This window comes from Cyprinus carpio, chromosome B5, assembly GCF_018340385.1.
Source record: "Cyprinus carpio isolate SPL01 chromosome B5, ASM1834038v1, whole genome shotgun sequence".
In the NCBI taxonomy this organism is placed as follows: Eukaryota; Metazoa; Chordata; class Actinopteri; order Cypriniformes; family Cyprinidae; genus Cyprinus; species Cyprinus carpio.
The window spans coordinates 136,554-157,738 of NC_056601.1; the positions used below are offsets into that span (position 1 = coordinate 136,554).

The following is a 21,185-nucleotide window of genomic DNA, read 5'->3' on the forward strand; positions in this document are numbered from 1 at the left end:
GTAAATAGAAGGCATGCAGTCGGGTGGGACGCCGTTGTTAAAACACTCTGCAGTCGGAAGCCGCCCTCTACTCCGGGTCCCATCCATTTTCCCAAGGAGCTGCTGCGTTTGGGGGTGCCGGACCTTCCTTTTTTTTTTCTTGTTTAAACAAGGGATTCATTGGGAATTTACTTGGTAAGGCGCCGTTTTCGTTGGGTTTTCTATCAAGGACGGCCTGGGGAGCTGGGGGGGGGGCCCTTTTAACCCCTGGGCCTCCGCCCGTCTGGAAAGGCCAGCTCACCCGTCTGCGGAAAGCACTCAAATTCCTGTGCGCTGGGAGAGCTCACTTACCCGACTGTCGCCATCCCTGCTGCCGATTCTTCGACTTCCTCGTCTTGGGGAAGTTCGGAGCCTTTGCATCGGCCCCCAAGTGAGTTTTTTCCCCTTTTTTCCCCAAACCTTTCTCCACCTCTGAACCCAAAAAGAGTGAAATGACCACAGAAAACACGTTAAGTCTAAAAATTCCAAACGATTTTTACCGTCGAGATCTGGACCTTTTAAAACAGTCTAAAACCCGGGGGGTTTCACAAAAAAAGGACCTCTGCAGGGTTCCACCTCCAGCCAAAAGACAGAAACACGAAAAAATAAAAAAAACTAAAAAGACTTTTTCCCCCTCATTTTCTACTTTAAATATTTCCCCTAAACGAGTAAACCGGGACCACGGATTTTTTTTTGTGAGTTTGTCCTCCCTTTTTAAAGCTCCCCCCTTTTAAAAGGGGGGCCGGGAGCACCACTCATTTGCATTTAAGGACAAACACAAAAACGGCGTTTTTTGGCTTTACCCTAAAAGGGCAATTTTAAAAAGCATAAAAAATGATCTGTGAGTTTTTTTGACTAACCTTCAATACCGCGGGACACAAGACTTATTTCACTTTTGTTAAAAGGGGGATAAGATCACCCTTTAAATTTTAACCATCTGGCAAAAACCCTTTAGTCGCTACCTTTTTTAAAACTTACAGGCCCCCAGAGCTCGTAACTTTTTTCTGGGCATCCCTCGGCTACCATGCGGGAATCTTTCCTAGTAGCTCGTCACTTGGACAAGTCGATTCCAGGTCGGAACATCCCATGGTGGCTTTCCCCAAAAAGGACCCAATGCAAATTCAGCAAAAAAGTCAGTTTTTACACACAAAATAAATCTCGCCCTTTGGGGAAAGGGTTTAGGGCACGCATGCCCCCGCTTTCCCCACCTCGACTTGATGGAGAATTTGTTATAGCCAACCCCCCGGGGCGGTCCATTTATGGGGGAAATTGGGTCCCCAATGGGGAGAGGTTTCTTTTACTCAGGCCTCATCCAAAAAAATCCACTTTAAAAACCAAGTTTTTCCCCCCCCCAACATTACGGCGCCCCATCCCTGAAAAAAGAGCCGCTTTTAACGGAAACGTGTTTTCCCCCATTTTTAAATACTATGCTGTCCCTTTTTCCTAGGGCTGGCCATATGCAAAAAATTTTTAAAACTCAAAATTTCCCCCAAAGTTTGCGATTTTTGATTTTTTTTTTTTTTAACGTTTTTCATTCACGGGGATTCAAGAACTTCCTTTATTTACCTTCTATTAAAGACATTTTAAAGAATGTTAAAAAAAATCACAGTTTAAAATTCTTTCAGGAAAAACAGAAATCAACTACATCTTTTACAAATTGGCTTATGCATATTATTTTCAAAAATAAACAAAAAAAGCTTTAAAAAATGCTGAGTCGCTAATTCAAATTTAGAGTGCCCCAAAAATTTAAAACCCCGAGACTATATTAAATAAAATGTTCGTAAAAAAAACAAAAAAGCACTTTCGTCCAGGCAAAAATTAAAATCTCCACCAGTAGTAGTTTTTCACAGGTTTTTATTTCATTGCGCTGCTTTTTTGTTGTTTTTTCTGTGGAACACGGACCGTTTAACTTTTGCTCACGGCCTGGCGAAAAACTTTCTAAAAAACGGGGCTCAAGTTAAAAGTTGTTCACTCCCATTTTTTTTGCCGTTTTTTCTATTCCATGATCGCGTATCTCTTTTTTAAAACAAAGCTCATTCTGGTGAAAGGTCAGCCCAAATCTACTTAAAGGGCAAAGTTTTATTTCACAGAATGCAAACATCATTTTTGAAATCCTTAAGGGCCGACACATTTTTCTGCATTTCTTTTTTATTTTGTGTTCGCTATCTTGCTTTTTTAGCAAATCGACAAAAATGACTACTTCCATCAAGACTTCAATTATTTTTGGGTTTAAAAAAGTTCATCCCCTTCTTCGATGAAGCTCACTGAGAGGAAATCGAGCTGCCCGTCAAGCTACTTTGAAAAGCAACACAAAACTATTTTTTAACATCACTGGATTAAATTCAAACGCTCACCTTGGATGAAATTCTTCTTCTCCGGTAAATTCCTGGGGAGGAGATCTGCTGGCCATGTAGACGCACCCCAGCGTTTACCTCCTTTTATTACACTCACGCAGGTAAAACCCCAAGGGTTTTCCCCTGGGTCGAAACCCGGGTGATGTAAAACGAGGTTCCCGTGTGCAGAACCGACTCAAGAAAAACCTCTTTTGAACACATTCCTCCAAACATCTTTGATTCGTTGACTGCATTTATTTTCTTACTTCTTTGGTCTTGTTTTCTAGTATAAATAAACCCCCTTTAAAAGCTCACTTTTGTATCCCCAATTGTAATCCCTTCGGATAAAAACTCTGCAAAATGACTAAAATTTGAAAAAAAATTCTTGTCTACCTTAAATTAAATATTTTTCTTCCCCACTGGAAGATTTTTGCTTGTTTTAAGCAAAACGCAAATTTATGTTTTTTAATAAAAAACCCAAACTTAGTATCTTTTTACTTGTCTGTGAATGCACTTTTATTCAAAAATGTTTAGATATCAAAAACAAAAAAAAATCTCTCGTTTAACTAAAAATATTTCAAATAAGCCGTTTTCTTGAGACTTTTTTCTCTTTGAAAATAAATTTAAAATGATGAAAAATGTAATTTTTTTTTCTTTAAAGCTCCTAAATTGAACTTGTGATGTTTAATGAGGATTAAGACCTCCTTCCTCATGTTTTTTTTAATTTTAAATAAAAGTAGTCGGGGTCAGTTTCCATCATCTCCCAAAGTGGAATTGACCCCAAAAATCGGGAGCAAATCTGTTAAAATCCCTTAACCCTTTTTTTTTAAAATGCTTTTTAAATTTCCAATGACACTTTTTTCCACTATGGCACATTCATTTTTACAACAATTTTTTGTGTTTATCTTTGAAATAAAGGGCCTCTATTTTTGATAGCCTTAAATGCGGGCAAGCCCCAAATTGAGTAATCCCGCTGATAAATTAAAACCATATCCCACAGACCCCCAATTGTTTTTTATTAAATTTTTACAAACTTAAAAATGCGATACGGTTTAAAAGTGATTATCAATCACAAGACTGAGCTGTAATTAAAATTTAAAACTAGGCGTCAAACATTAATGCGAAAATCAAATTTTTGTTTTTTAGTGTGGTTTCTGTTATATTTTTTATTTAAAAAAAAACACAGTAAATTTTAAATATATTTCATGTTTATTTTTAAAAAAATATATATTAAATAAAATTTTTTTCCCCTTTAAAATTACATGCTGTGTGGTATTTATAACACAGAAACCACATTATACACAAAACCCTTTTTTTTTGTTATTACCGTTGCCCAGCCAAAAACATTTCATTTTTTTATATATGAAATACTTCCCTATATTACATACCTTTTTTATTGATTTACTATTTTTTAATTTTATAACAATAAGAATTTTTTGTTTCGGGCCGTGCCAAGGGCCACCCAAAAGCTGCACCGTTCGGGTGTTTTTTTCTTTCAGCCCGGGGGGCTTCTTTTAAAAACTCCTCCACTTTCCCCGTGTCCTCCCCGCAAAGAGCAAACACCACCCTCATGGCATTAAGCGAGTGTGCAAAACATTATTTTCTTACTTAGTACTTTTTGAATTTATTTTTCTAGTATAAATATCTAAAAAGATAGTGAAGTCAAGGTGGCAGATGATACTTCACCAAAGTAAAATGATATGGATATTGTCGTGCTTTCGGAAAAAAAATTATAGAAAATTTTGTTTATCTGATAATATTTAGAATTGATAATAATATATCTGAAAAGGGGGGCAAGAAAAATCGTGTTAGTACTGAATTAAGGATTATTTGTGTTCTTACCCCGACTAGTAGGATAATTTGACTGCGTTTTTAAGCGAAAACTAGCGATTTATTTTAGAAAAAAAAAGAGAGCTTAATATGTCAAGTCGATGGTAGATACAAGTCTTGATTCAAAAATGTTTAGATATTTGATCACGAGAGGGGAAAACAAGTGATGAAAATTGCTTAGAGGCAGTGTGATGCGTTCTCGATGTCGTGTGATGCTGACCGTTAACGCAGGGTTGTTTGGCCATGCAGCGGTCAGGTTTTATTTCTTCCAGGCTCCCTCGTACACCTTTCCGTAGAACTGTCTTCCTACTCCGCAGCTTGTGTTTGCAGTGGGTGATATCGTGTCGCGCTCCATCTCCCAGTTTGTGTGTGGATTTGGTGAGGCGCGGTGCGGGTGGGGGAGCACATTGCGTTGTGGACCAGACTGGGTAAAGCTGGCGTGGTGACCAGAACCGCAAGCACCACCCGTGGGAGTGCTGGCTGCACCAGCTGCCAGCGAGTGTGTGTTAAAGCGGGCTCTCCGGCCGAAAACATGCACCGGCTGCAGAAGGAACGGACCCCGAAGGAAGTGTGAGCCAGCGAACACAGAGCCCTGAGAAACACCACAATAACCCACTCATATAACTCAAGCATCGAAAACGAAAAACAGAACTATTCTTATATCTCCTAAGGGAAATGCTAGGTTCAGTATTAGAAAATGTATTATCGGGTGCAGCCATGTGTTTTTAAAATTCGTGTTTTCTCATCCAGCCAAGTTTGTTTAATTTCTTGGTAACACTGGACTGCAAAGGAAAACATGCAGATGTTACATGGTTCCTAGTTCAACTACAAGAGTTCAAGAGTGGAAGTTATGAAGCAGTTGTAGCATACTTGGGCAATATATAGACAGCGCATTTGTTTGAGGAGACCGCACTGTAAGAGACTGTTTTATCTACAGAACTTGAGTATAAACAAAAATAACTGAAAGGCATGAGAAAAAGACAATGAGTAGCATCAATCTTGTTTGTAATAGTCAATCCACTGAGAACATTACGAGGAGAGTTTAAAAAACTGCGCAGGAACTCAAAGTGGTGACGTGTCAAAGAATGTAGAGGCAAGAGGGAATACGAGTGTTCACTGATAGAATCCGTGTTGGTCCTGCATGGCAAGCATTCCGTGTGTTTTAAAATGCACATTTTTTAAACCAATTCATGGATGAGAATGGTGTGATAACAGCATTATGAAATCCTTTATTCATCAATACTATTCAGATGTAGCACGACTTGGATATGATGTCGGTTTATGGGCTGTGTACAATATTAAAAGCAGCTATCACCCACTAATGACCTGCGTTATTAAGGCAGCATGTCACAGAGAGACCTGCAGAGCAGGTTAACGGGGCCGTGAGGGGGGTTGGGGAGAATGGTGTCGGGGGCTCCATTCATGTTGCGGACTTACTCTCCGAGCTTCCAGGCAGGACAGTTGAGCGTTCCCTTCTTAGGCAGACCTGTCCGTCACGGCCGCAGTGACGGCGGACCAGGGATGAGAGGGCGATGAGCGCAAAGCCGGTCATCAGCGGCAGCAGGACCACGAGACCCTCGTAGACGGAGTATAAACAAACAGGTCAGAGAGTGCACATTACAACGCGTTTGTTTTTTGTAGTGCTATTGAACACACTACCATAAGGGACGACGCCCGAACACGCACAGTGTTGGTTGGCAGGAAAACAGCAAAGGAGAGAGCTACTTTCGGTGTTCGGTCAATATGAGAATAAGCCGATCAAATAAACGATGATACCTAGGGCTGTCAAGGATGCATCTGAATAAAGACTCAATTCAGAGTGTGTACTTACATATTAGCAGGATTAAAAGATGTAAAATGCCTTGTTCAGTTTGGGGAGAAAAAAAGCAGTTTGTCTTCTCTCCTGACCCGGCACACAAGCGGGGCGCATTCGAGCAAAATAGTTTAATGCCCGTAATTAATTAATAATTAAAAAAAAATAAAGTTACTTATAACAATAGAGAAACCATAAAACGCCATCAAGTATGAAACGGTACAGTTTGATACAAAAGGACTGGCTGAAAAACCTAATTCACAGAAAGTGCTTTTTCGCTTTTTTTAAAGCATAAGATGCAGTGGAGGCGGATAAGGCGAAAAACCGCCGTAACGTCTCGAGCCGTGTTAACTTATGTTAAATTTTACATGGCTTTCTAAACATTGTGGCTCTCTTGGGTCCCAACGACGCGAGGTGCGACGCTGATAGATGTCTTCTAGAAAAATGTGATAAATCTGCTATTCTGTGGCAACGGCTTGGTTTTCAGTTTGATGTAACAACAAGATCTTCTCTGCATTGATGTTTGATTTTTTTTTTACGCAGCAGCGCTGCATGTAGTGGCTTCAGGCTGGAGAGAGCCAAAAGCATAAATGCAAACGACACCTACATCCTCATTAAATAGTCTTGTCCACCACTGATAAAAGCTGCCTCACGCCAGTTAGATGAGGCTAGTCGAAGTATCGTTAGTGAGTTCACCAGACGCGAAATTAATCACCACGTGTCCTGTTGAGCGAGGTGGGTAAGGAAATTAATCGTCCCGTTCAGGCATCTCTGTGCTCGCCATGGTACACAGTAAAATACAAGCTTATCACTGCATGCAGCTCTAGTTTTGACAGGGAGAAAAGCACGTTCTCTGAAAAGGGCTGAGCTTTTAAAATTAGGGATATTTAGGGGACTTTGCTGAAATCCGTTTGAGCTTTTCCCAAATTCAGTGTTTTTCCATTTAAAATTTTTCCCAGATTCTGTTTTTCTCACGTTTTAATTTTTCTAGACAATCTGGGTTTAGTATTAAATTAAAATTTTGTTACATCAAAAAGCAAGTCTCATTAATTGAAATCATGAACAACTTACAATATTAAACCAAGCTGATTTACATTTAACTGTCATTTAGCAGATGCTTTGACTCCAAAGGGACTTACAATAGAAGACAATAGAAGCAATCAAAAACTAACAAAAAGCGCAATGATCTGCAAGATTTATGAAAAGTCTTAACAAAAATGCCTATGAGGCCCTTTTCAAGCTACGTAGAGTGTGTTCTCCTGAACGCAGATCAGGGGTGTGTATTAATAGATATGATCAGACTTGCGCTCTGGTTCTGAAGATTCTATCACCTTGCCGTCGGACTCTCCAGGCCGGTTGATGCCGCGTAACCTGGGTAGTGGTAGACGCGGCACGTGCGTCTGCGCCAGCGAGATGGACTCTCTGTCCGGGCTGCTCTCGCTCTCGCGCACCAAGAAAGCTGCCGTTGATGCCGCTGCCTCAGCAGGTACCATCGGCGGCGTTGCGGGACCACGGGCCCCGTGGTACCAGCTGTGTGCTTCTCCAGGCTGTTGACGGGTGTGATGTAGCGTTGCTGGCGAACCCAGCCCTGGCCGTTCTTGGTCTGAGCCTCGCACCACTCGCCATATTGTGATTGTATCCCAGAACCCTCAGCTTCTCTCCTGATCAAGAGCATTACGTCACCAGTCATTTCAATGTCTATTAAAGCTGGAAAAAAAAATGTGCATTTACAGCTGTGCCCGTTGTAACTGTGCCAGCGTCGTGAATTAAACAGACTGCACTCCTGTTAACTTCAACTGTTAATACAACACCTGTGTTAAGTGAAAATCAGAAAAACAAGCTGCAAAAAAAAAAAGGATTGAATCCAATGTTTTAGGGAAACTGTTACACCCTGTGCTCGTTTTGCTCCATGTCATTAATTAGCATTTTCAGGAACAAAGAAAAATCCTCTCCATGGGATAGTGTGTTCTGACCTTTGGTGATGCCTGAGAGTGTTATCGCCCGCTCGCCGACGAAAGTCATACAGCGCTACGTACGACAGATTGGGGGTCATGCTTTTCGATTGACGGTCCCGCCAGCAGATTCTCTTTGGAGTTCCAGGGCGTGCCGCCTCGGACAGACCTCGGAGCCTCGAAAATTCCGGCCGCTGAAGCGCTTCTGCAAACATGGACCAAGACATGACAATGAATATGAGAAACAGCATGTTAACGTGTGACCCTGGAGCACAAAACCAGCAGGGGGGTCAATGTTGTAATTGAGATTTATACATCATCTGAAAGTTGCATAAATAAGCTTTCATCGATGCATGGTTTGAAGTATAATACGATCTTGGCCGAGATACTAACTATTTGAAAGTTTTAGGAGCTCAATTTTCATTACAGTTCTGGGAAAACGCGGGCGCTGGAGACTAAATCGCTTTTCCTGATGTTTACAAATTAATTCTTCACATTAAAGTCGAATTCTTTTTTGGCATGTTAGCGTGTCTTTTCTTCTCCACCTGTTTTTACTGACCCGCTGACCCAGTGAGCACTTCACTGTCCATCATGGTCATGTGCTCAAACTTTGCAATTTCTGTATTGCATTCGTTTTGACTATTTACTCATGGGGATTTCATCTTTTTTGACTTTCACTCTAAGTTTTAAACCTCTTTGTTTGGTCCTCATTTATCTGTAAAGAAAACATGCCTAATAATTCTGCACACCTGAAGTTATAAGGAGTTTTTCTCTTCCAGCCTTCTCATGGACAATTATATTTCACACTTATAAAATGATTAAATATCATCATGAAATATCAACATGCTAATCATTATGCACACTTTATACACACCAACACACACATACATATATAATATATATATATTATATAAATATATATATATACTATTATATATAAAGTATCACTATTAATCTGTTTGTAAAATGCAAAATACAAAAACACAGAAAATACAGAGAGAGATATATATATATCGAAGTATATCGAAAATCAGCAAAAAAAAAATAAAGAGATATGAATTAATAGCCACATCGCCCAGCCCATAATAGTAACACACGCCCAAAATGTAATCATCAATAAAGTCCGCTCACAGTACATCACCACAACCACGTGTGTCATAAATCATCCATGGACATAAATGCCAGTCCTGAACTTCTGTAATGAGTCACTTCATTGCTCTGTACGATGAGGAGCCGGAAGCACACGAGCATGTCTGATGACCTCAGACACATTAACACACAAACCAGATACGGCAGAGGATTTGTTTTTCATACATAAACTCACTGACCGGGACATGAATCAGCTTAGAGGGGAAAAATGTATTTTAATCACCCAAAAAAGGGAATTCGGTCATCATTTACTCATCCTCATGTTGACTGTGAAATGCAAAAAGAAAAACATCCTGAGCGATCCTCGGTGACCTCCGAGCCCCTGGCATGTGGACGGATGCTGATTATATTGGACATTTTTGGAGCCTGACGGCCGTGATAAAGATTCTCCTCGTGATCCACAGAACAACATGAGAGTCAGTAAACAATGAGGGAATGGTTAACTAACCCTTTAGTCACCTGTTAAACACCAGTGCATTCGGGTGGTTGACAAATAATACAGATTTATTTTAAATCCACATTACGACTCGATGTTCAAGGCATGTACAGGAGAATTAGTAAGTGGGTAAATTATGTAATGTAAGCAATTCCCATTTAGCATGATCTCATGTTAAAAGTCACGAGCAGCCACAAACACATCAGGCTACAATCAGACGCTTCTTTCATATTTCAGCTGCTTTATACTCCAGTCTAACGATGTTTCGACAGTAAGACTCTTTTTTTGTGTTTTTTAAGAAGCCTCTTCTGTTCATCAAGCCTGCATTTATTTGATCCAAAATACAGCAAAATGAGGTAATAATGTGATAATAATTTTACTATTTAAAATAACTAACTTCTATTTGAATACGTGTGTAAAACTGTAATTTTATTTCTGTGATGCGCAGCTGTATTTTCAGCATCATTACTCCAGTCTGTCAGTGTCACCATGATCTTCAGAAATCATTCTAATATGATGATGCTTGCTCGCTCAAGAAAACATTTCTGATTATTAAGTTTGAAAACAGCTGACCGTGTCGAATATTTTCAGGTTTTCTTTGATGAATAGAAAGTTCAGAAGAACTAGCATTTATCTGAAACAGAAATCGTTTTGTAACATTTATAAAAGTCTTTATCATCACTTTTGATCGATTTTAAGCATCCGTGCTAAATAAAAGTATTAATTTCTGTAATTTCTATAATCATACTGACTCCTAGCTTTTGAATCGTAGAGTGTATAATGTTACAAAAACTTTTTAATTTCAGATATTTTTTGATCTTTGGATTTTTCTATTCATCAAAGAATCCTGACAAAAAAAAAAAATGTGATTAAATATGATTATTATCAGAATGATTTCTGAAGATCCATGTGGACACTGAAGACTGGAGGAACGATGCTGAAAATACCAGTTTTGATCACAGAAATAAATTACATTTTAAAAGATATTTCAAAATAGAAAGCAGTTGTTTTAAAATAGTAAAATATATTTCAACATCACAATTTACAGCTTTTGCTGTATTTTGGACTAAAAAGTAATAAATGCAGGCTTGGAGAACATTAGAGACTTTTTTAAAAAACATTCATCTGCCTGAGATCACGAAGATCACGGAGCAAACCCCTGAAACAATCTCCAGTGATCGTCCACAGAAAAGCGCCAGAGCTTGGATCCAAACCCTCCACACACACACACACACACACACACCAAGCTGCACGGATCTATCCCGACAGGAATCAGGTTTCCCAGTGCTCTCTCCTCCCTCGTTCTTCCTCTCTCTCTCTTTTACGGCGAGCCAGTATGTCTGGCTTTCCTCTCGCTCGTTCCCCCTCCTCCACTTTCCAAACACACAGAAGGAGAAACGACGAGTCCGAGGCCTGTGATTTTCACGAGACCATCAACCCCCATATATCTGTTCCTCCGAAGGCTGTGGTCGGACTCGGACGAATAGGCACACACACACGCTCGCCATCACAGCGACGACTTACCTTCAAAGTAAAACAGCTGGAGGACGAAGAAAAGACCTTTTTTGGATTTACAGCCCACCAATTTATAGACAAATCTCCAACATTTTCATTTGCTTCCCAACACAGGACCCACTTGAAAAAAAAAAGATCCAGTTCCCAGAAAAACTATATCGCCGTTTTTTCTCTTTTATCCAAACGATTGTAAGAAAGTGACTGAAAACATAAAAAATCTGTCCACAAAGTTTGTGTGTTAGTAGCTTATGTGAAATGAAAGTCACAGACGCTGAAAACACTGACATCCTGACTTCACGCGGTTCTTCTTCAACAGCTTTCCAGAGTAAGAGGCTCCATTTTTCCCCCGCTCCAGTTCTTCTTGTTTTCTCAGTCCGGTGAGGAACTAGCCATCCATACAGATAATTCTCACGGAAAAAACAGGAAAAGGAGTTAAATGAAGCACTTTGACGGCAGTGTTGTCTTTTTCATGGTGTCGGGCTGAGAGACGATCCACAGGAAAAGCAGGACGCTTGTGCTGATCTCTGCCAACAAAGAGGCCCTTTCAGGACGGAGCGCCGGAGCCGATGACATCACGGCCCTGGCTCCGCCCCTCCAGAAACCTGCAGCATTATCTGCAGAGAGATCTCACTGTCTGCTTCGCTCTCGTCCCAACTGTTTTCACTTTAAAAACAAAGGCACAAGTGCACTTCATAGGGTCAGGATTACTCCTGCCACACAGCCAGCACGAATAAAAGAAGTTACAAAGACAAGTCAGCTCATGATTTATTCATGCCGCAATGCATGATGGGAGCCATGATGGGGTCAGGATTACTCCTGCATTGATGTTTTGGATTGGTCACCGTTGTGCGCTAATTATTGACGCCTTGGATGTGTGTCGGAATTAACAGGAGAGAGACTGAATTAAATGTTTCTGATCAAAACAGGTTTTAAAAACATCTGACTATAGATATCATATTGTTCACAGGGTTGATGTAATTAGTAAAGAAAACCTAACTCAGTTATTCAGGTCAGTACATGAAGGTTATGTCAAAACAAAATCAAAGCTCAGTAAAGACATGTTATGTGTTATAACTCCATACGCAGCCAAACAAAGTCTATATTACGGGCCCAAGAAGCCAAACACATAAACGGTGACATAAACATATAATTAACCTATCCCATTAAGCCCCACCGCTTTTCTCCTCCCTCTCCCTCCCCCAACTGACCAAGCATCCTAAATCCAAATACCCACCCCCCCACAACACACTAATTTCTCCCTCTTTCCTCCTTCTTCTCTCTTTCCTTCAACTTTGGGTGAACTCCACATTACATTTTCCTCTTTCTCCCTCCACATTTAGATTTTCAACCTGTCGCTTTGCTGACTTGTTACCTAATTAGTTTGTCTTATGGTTAATACATAGTGGTCTTTAATAATGGCAATTATCACGTTAAATTAATCACCTAATTATCCCTCATTGACCTTTCAAACTCTGCTGTACTAGTGATTAATTTTTGAGGCATTCTTAGAGATGCATACTTTTTTAACACTCTTGCAAACCATAAAACTCCAATTGTTAACTGGTTAACTATTAGTGTACACAAACTATGGTCACGCCTGCACTTTAAAGGGGCTTAGCTAGCATATACAGAACGCTACAACTACTGATTAATGTCAATAACTGATTAATCATGATGATCGTGAATTTGGGGAATGATGAATTGGGGAAAAAAAAATACAGGCTAAAAAAAAAAAAACCTTCCACAATTTGCAAAGTGTTGACCTCGAAACATTGCCCAAATTGAAGATGAAGTTGAAATAGAAACATTGCCCAAATCCCTTGCTGTCTATACTACACATTAGAGTTGAAATGAATAGTCAACATCACTGACAGACGGAAACTGTCAGGGAAGAGACAGGAGATTTTGCAATGTAAGCATCGACATTGGCACCAAGCAAGCAGCTACTATCATCATTCGACGACAGACACTCAGCCGAAACAGCATAGGGACAACCAGACCAAAAGAACTTAACGATCTCTATTCACACTGGAAAATCGTAGCACCGAAAGATGAGGAGCTCATAGTAACCAAATGGCATTATTTTTTTTTGTTTGTAATTCGGACACATCCCTTTCCTATCCAACATAGAAAATGTGGGCGTGCTAACGCCTGGCATGAATCTGACAAAATACAGAAAATCCTCGAAAGGCTGATACAAATTTATTTAGGAAACGGACGAATAGCAGAAGAATGAAAGTATTCGGAAATGTGCAGAGTGGGATAAGAAACGTGATAGCACTGATTGGTCACACAGTAAATTGGACACAGACAACGGTGAAGGGGACCCGGTCACCGATCGATTAGAGAAATATGATACATATTTATTTATTTATTTTTTGAGTTGGTTTGATTTGAGCTTAAGTGTGTAATTTTCTTTGTAATTGTGCAATGACCTTTACGCTGGGAATGAGCGAATAAAAAATCCAGCAGTCCATATTTTAGATGGCACAGCCGGCAAACACTTCAGCATGGGGCTCCTGATGTAATGCGGACGGTCTCTAGCCATGTCGCTCTGCTAAAGCGTTCCAGAAAGCTCCTCTTGAATAAGTCTGGAGCTACATGTGGGAAAGCAGCTAATGAGGATGAGCTCAGATACGAACCCGTCGACCCGGAGCACACTGAGTGTGTGGAAAACAGCATTAGCGTTTCTCTGACGTCACAGCATCTCTACAGAACCCGGGCCGCTCTGGAGTCTGGGAAGATGGGAGACATGTCACGACTAGCCAGCTCACGAATGATTATGGCGTCACACTTTGTTGATGTTTTTATTTTGTTATATGTGTTGGTTGAGTGAGTGTGTAATGGGCTCTAACAGCACACACAGAAAGTTACAGATGCATACTGCGACTTTTATGGCGTGTGATAATAAATGTATAATATGTTGCGTTGGTGAAAAAATAAATGTTTATTAGTGTGAATTTTTTGATTGTTTATGACTTTTTTGTTTGAATTATTTATTTTTGTTTTGATTTTTTTGGTTTTATTTGATTTTGTTAGAGTGATAGAATTATAGGAATCGTTCATGTCTGGAGCACAGATGCTGCACTTACACACTCGACTTTAAGAGTTTTGATGCTCGAGGAGCACTAGTGCTGGTGATATAAACGGCGCTGATAACTGAGCGCTGAAAGGGTTTTCTCATTTGCGCAGACAAAAGCAAGGGCTGCAGAGGCAGGTTTTTTTTGTGAAAGAGGGGGAGGTGACAGATGTAGAAACATGAAGCACATTGCTCAGAGATGAGCTCATTGAGAATCATTTATATAATCCACTCTCAGTTAGCTGATGTACACCATCCCTCGCCGTCATTAAAAACACTCTTTCCGAACCGTAGCGCACGAGTGAAGCAGAGCCTGCAGTGCTTCGCGTGAGAGTCCTTTCATGCGTTTATTTTAATGTGAGGCAGTTAGCTAAATGTGGACGTCTGCAGGGTTTCAGCATTAGCGCAGGAACGGAAACATGATCCAGGTGTACGGGCTGCTGGGAAACCACAACAGGCCTGACGTCACTCTCAAAATCGCACACACACACACACACACACACACACACACACGTCAGTCACCCAGTTGATCCAGTTCAGACTCCAGCAGAGCAGCTGTCGCACACATAAGGATTAGTTCTATCCGTTAAATTTAGCATATTTAAAATGTTACGGTTATCTTGTGTAGTGTAGTGTTGTGTTAGGCGGTTTTGGTGGTGATGATGATTGATGAGTAGTATCTTTTGTCCCCGAGTACAGCTGCTATTAACATCTGGCTCGACTGATCCACTCAGAGATGTGATCTGATCATCATCAGTGTGTCTGGAGTCACATGAAGAAACAGAACAAACTGAGACAGACTCAATCCAGAAGAACTGTGTCTCCGAGACGCTTCAAGAAACCTTCCTGTAAAGCTCCAGTACTGTTAGAAGTGTTAGGCACTTGTGTAAAAATGCTGTAGAATGAGGATGCTGTCAAATATAATGTCATAAATAGATTTTCTTTATCAAGTAACTTCTATTAACTGAATTAAATCAACATTTGAGGAGCATTGTTTGTGTTTAGAGCAGGTTTTGTCCTCGGTGCACTTGAGCAGAGTTTCTCAGGAGCTTTGCAGGAAGGTTTCTTGAAGCGTCTCGGAGACACAGTTCTTCTGGATTGAGTCTGTCTCAGTTTGTTCTGTTTCTTCATGTGACTCCAGACAGACTGATGATGATCAGATCACATCTCTGTGTGCAGCACAAACACCTCACTGCATTATTAACATTAATGTCTAAATTAATGTTTGGAAATGTAAACTGATATTTTCTACTGACACACTACAGCAGAAGATAGAAATAACTGACTTCAAACCAGTTTTGTTGTTGTTGGTGAAAATACTAATGGTATAAGACTTTTAAAGTATGATTTCTATGGTAACGCATGATGTACGTATATGTTTTGAGGTGCACTTGTTGTAATTAATCTATTACTGTTCCTACGTAATTTTTAACAACAAACAGTGGTAAAATATCTATTTAGGAGTTTTGGACCTTTCCAACAATATATAGTTTGTCATGATTTAATTGTGTTATATTGAAGTAAACTTTTTGGTAAAAAAAAAAATTATTAAAAAAAAGCAATTCATAAGCCTATTGTTTTTATGCATTCAAATAATTAGACATGCTAAAACACAGAATTTGGAAGCAATACAACATAAGGTGAGAAAAAAATAAAACATTTCATAGGGCTCTAAACGTAATTTTTGTAAAACTTTTAATAAATTGATATTAAATTGTAGATTTTTTTTATTAATTAGACATGCTTTTTGATTAATAAAATGTAATTTACACATTAAAAAGGAGTCCAGAAAAATGTAAACGAAAAAAAAAATGAATTTGAAAAAAAAAATAAAAAATGAATTTGAGAAAAAATAAAGCAGATTTCAGACGGCCCTACATACAGTATGATCACAGAAAGTGATACTATATCAAATCTCAAATATTAGATTGTTTATTTTGTTGCAAAATGTAACTTTATTGTCGCACAGCAGTAATCTGATACATGCACATATAAGGCATGAAAGTATTAAGAACATTAATATCAACACTTTTATAAAAAACGATATTTAAACACAATTGACTTGACTAATCCTTAAAGAAAACATTTTCACAAATATAAAGCTCAGGGCTGCATTTTCCAAAAGCATCATAAGCCTGCGCAGATCGTAGAACCACTGCCACCAATGACCTCTGCTATCAACCTAGACATGCCTTTGGAAACACAGCCCGGGTTAGTTCCACAGATACACACTCCAGACGGGTAAAACTGAGGAATATTTATGATTTAATACTTTAGGGCTTTTAACAGTTTCACTGACTCTTAATCGTTTTCTTAGTAATATGTATAACAACAAGTAATATTTATGGCATAACCTTATAATATATTTATAATAACATAAATGGTCTGTAACTCAGTTACAGTTACATTTTTCTTGTTTTGCTTCATGAAGTTACCTGTAGTTCACATCCAGCTTATTTATTTTCCGTTAGTATTATGTACTCAAGAATCTTAAAATGATTTTAGAAAAAGTCATATTGTTTGTAGTGCATCACACCTGCAGCACTGCTGTAGTCACAGAATCAGAACACACACACACACACACACACACACACACACACACACACAGCGCTGGAATGAGACACCGAGGGAGGAACGCACACACTACGTTCTTGTCTTGTCCTGTTCGTTCTGTTATTAGAGTAATCTACACTTCCCACTCAAACAAACCATGCTGAAACCTTCACGTTCTCACAAATAATTCAACAATAAGATCAACCACAAAAACATTATGGAATAAACCTCGAGAGGCTGTGTGTGTGTGTGTGTATGCTACAGTGATTTAAAATTAAAGGTGTTTTGGTGAGTATTAATGCAAACATAACCTGTTCTGTCTAAAGTGTAGAAACCAAGCACGCTCTGATAAAACAATCAATAATATCAGCCGCAGAATGACAAACACAATTATCAGACGAGATCACGCGTTCCAAATCCAGTTTTTTTGCTCATATGTGGACGTTTTATTTCATGACACATGACACATTCTCAAGCACATGGAATCTGATTTTATTTTGATTCTGATTTGGGTCATTATGGCCTCGTTTACACTTCAGGGCTTGATGCCCAGTTCTGATCTGTTGACTATTTCTGGGTAACAGAACGGAAAGAACTTGCACCTTGTTTGTGTGCAGCGCAGAAATTAATGATTTAGTATGAAGGTGAGCAGGTGAGAAAGTAATGAATAGTGTTTATTGTTTTTTGTTTTTTGTGTGTTAGGTGGTTAGAGGGATAGTAAGACTTTTAATTTTTTAATTATGTATTTTGTATTTGATTTTTTTGTACTTATTTATGCTATTGCTAATTGATTTGTTTGTTCCTATTTTATTACTGACTGTTTACTTGTCTGAAACACTAATATTTGAAAGTCTTTGTTTCTGCTGTGGTATTTTTGTTAAAAGCAAAGGTAAAAGTTCCTCTTGTACACCTAAGTGTTCTGTAGACTGCTGATTTTTACCTAATGTTATTCAGCTGCAAGAGAAGACTTTGTAAAAAGACAGAATTAATGTTTGACTTCATTTTTTTATTTTATCTTATTGGAATCAAAACTAGAAATCGATAAGCAGAATCAGAATTGATAAAATTCAAACAATACCCAACCCAAAAAATCAGAATTGGGTCACATTTAATTAAGAGTGTAAACGAGGCCTAAGAACACGAGCGCTCGCTCATATACCACGAGGCCATCCGCAGCAGCAGCAGAGAGAAGCGCGGGACAAGTCTGAAACGCGCTTCAGTGTGAATTACAGCAGAAAAACACTGCTTCATGTGTCTGTAAGGACTCACCTCAGCAGATGATCCTCCACAGCGACTAATGAAGGTGTCCAACCGAACAGGCTTCTAGCTAAAGCCTTAACCACTGAACCACAATCTGAGAGCCTTCAGAGGTGTTTGACCCATACCAACGCTTCAAAGGTCAATACCAGTAACTGAGAGCAGGGCCACCGATATCACACTCATACTCCAACATTCAAAAGACATTTTTGAAAGATAATAATACTTTGGGGCAGGACAATTTTGTGGAATAAAATAAAAACAATATATATATTTATATTACTGCTGTCAAACGATTAATCGCATCCAAAATAAAAGTTTTTGTTTACATAATATATGTGTACTGTGTATATTTATCACATGCAGTATATTTAGTAAATATTTAGATGTATATATTTATATTCATATACTTTCATATATATATATATATATGAATATTTTTAATAATTGAAAAAAAAAACATTTTTCTTAAATATATACATGCATGTTTCTGTCTATTTATATAGATGTAATAAATATACACAGTACAACACACCCATATATATAATGTAAACAAATACTTTTATTTTGGATGCGATTTATCATTTGACAGCACTTATATATATATATATTATATATATATATTTAATATATATATATTATATATATATATATATATACACAACTATTTTTATTACTCATTTAAAAAAAAAAAAAAATAAATTATATATATTTTTTTTTAGAAGTACATAATATTGAATATTACATCAAAATAAATATTAGTACTATATAGTCATATTAAATTGGTCAAAAAGAGTGGGAATATGGAAAGTGTTTTTTGTTTGTTTGTTTACTTTGATATGGTTATGGACCTAATTTATCAAGTTTTTCACAAATTGTTCAGCCCTGTAAGGATTTCAAGAATCCCGAGAATAAAAAAAAAGTAAAAAATTATTTTCAGCTTGATTAAAATAATCACTTTATTTTCAACGCCGATGTACTTCACTCCAGTCTCTAAAATGAGTGACTGCTTCCTAATAAAACTAATCGAGTCATCTGGTAAAAATATCTTTTCCTCACACATTCTTTCATAACTCAATATATAAATCAAAGTCCAATTTAATTTCCAATATTGTCCAGCCTTACATTTATTTCTGCAAGGATGCCTTGAAATTAATCAAAATGTTTTAAAAAATCCTTCCAATTCCAAACTTTTTAATAGCAGTGTATCTGAAATGCAACAACAAAACACCTAAAAAACAAAACAGTGTTTCACAAAAGTATCGCAAGCTTTAGTTCATCGTAGACCGGTTGAAACCAACGGAGCTGCGATCAGCTTAGGCTTACGATGCTTTTGTGAAACGCAGGCCTGGCTGATATCAGCTGGTTATCAATCGCTGCCGTCTCAATCCTCACGTCACCGGTGGACCAATGAGCTTTCAGAATGGCACACGGTCACATGCATGTGCATAAAGGCGGTGAATGGCAGAGGTCAGCAGATGTGGACTCACCGTGGACAGTGAACACATTGCAGTGCTGTGCTCCCTGTCTAGGCGTCTCTCTCCTCCCTGCTCCCTTGATGAAGGGCAGCGCCGGCAGACTCGGTCTCCTCTGGTCCCCGACTAGCTTCCCAGGCTGCTGCCCCATAAGGGATCACGGGACGTCACTGACCACGGCGAGACGAGGACGGTCCGGTCTGCTCTTCTGTGCGGGTCAAGCATCGACAGCTGGACGTCTGGCTTCACAGCAGCTCACGGCTTTGAGAGCACAGAAGTAAGAGCAGTGTGTGTTTTCAGTGCACTGTGAGGCGAAGAACACACAGCGATGAGGGAGACGCATCCATCCTCAGAACCAATCTGTGAGGATCCGGTCAGCTTCACTGAAATCTCCAGCACAAACACACTCAGAACATAACCTCGGCCGAGCTGTCAATCACAGTGACGTCACGCTAATGTGCCCGCGCACGGGTACGCGCTCCTGGCGCATCACACATCATCAGGTCGATAAAGAGTTCACACATCCTGATCTGAATTAAACTGTACTCAGACATGATTATTAATCACTGGAGAACTCTTACAGTTCAATAAAAGCAAAACTAACGAGGTGTATCTCTGGTAGTGACTGCTAGACTCTGTAGTGTGAGTTTAAGGTTATTCACACATCTGTAAACGAGTAAATAATCGACGTCACTGACGTAAATAACGTCGTTACTCGAGAATAAAAAAAAAACACCTTTAGATGAAAGTTCAGTTAATTTTAAACAAGTAACGTTAGATGTGAAACAGTGTCAGAATCTCTCAAGCGGGCGGTTTTATCCTGATTCAGCTCTCGGCTCGAGTGACTTTGATTCGTAGTGTTTATCTGGAGTTTGTTGGAGTTGTAGCTGTTCGAGTCTCGTCACTTCCGCGTGTGTTTCTCTGAGGCGACTGTAAACGCTCTCCGCGCCGTGTGTACGCGTCTCCTGTCGGGATCGTTTCCTCACCGAACATCCGCTGGATTCTTCCGCAGGCTGTAAATGTTGATTCCCGTCACGTCTTCATTTTACTTCATCACTTTCAGCACTTTTCTTGAAGTCGGTCGTCGTCGCAGGAACCGCCATATTCGCGCACGCGAGCTGCGCTCGTGACGTCACACGCCGCGCTCTTCCGCCAACAATCCGTTTGAATAAAAAATAAAATAAGAATAATTTAACAAGATCGCTTCAGTTTAAAAGGGAGCATAATTTTTTGGTTTGAAGACAAGTGTATTAACGTAATAATAAAATTATAAGAAATGTGTTTCAGTCAAGGAAAATAATTCCTTTTTTTTTTTAATTCTTTGAATTTCAAAAACTTTTTTTTGTGATTTATTTATACGATGTATTTATATTACTATTTATATTATTCACTTAATTTGTAATGATTTTTCTTTCTCTTTTCTGGATACATGGACCTGCATGCAATTGAATACAAAAATAAAAATAAACATTTCAGTTCCCCCAACAATAACTAAAACTTTTAATTGGAAAAATAAGAAGGATTTAAAACGTGTTAATATTTGTAGACAATTTAATGTTTGTTATGAATTCGTAGATTTTTTTAAAAATAATTATAAAATAACAAATTCTTTCTCAAAGCTCATCAACATCACATTTCTGATCATTATTATCAACTCTAAATATGTATTTGACTATTGTTCTCATCCAATCTAATGAATTCGGTTTTGCTGGTGTAAAACGTTTTAGCGACTAAAAGCGAAATAACGAAGTAACTTTTAAATTAAAGCGCATTCC

The 21,185-nt window shown here is 38.8% G+C and overlaps 1 pseudogene; it reads right to left on the bottom strand.

Annotated features, from left to right (window-relative positions):
- Positions 1–4,440: 4,440 nt before the first annotated feature.
- Positions 4,441–20,559, bottom strand: LOC122137340 (annotated as a pseudogene).
- Between the last annotated feature and the right edge of the window lie 626 nt (positions 20,560–21,185).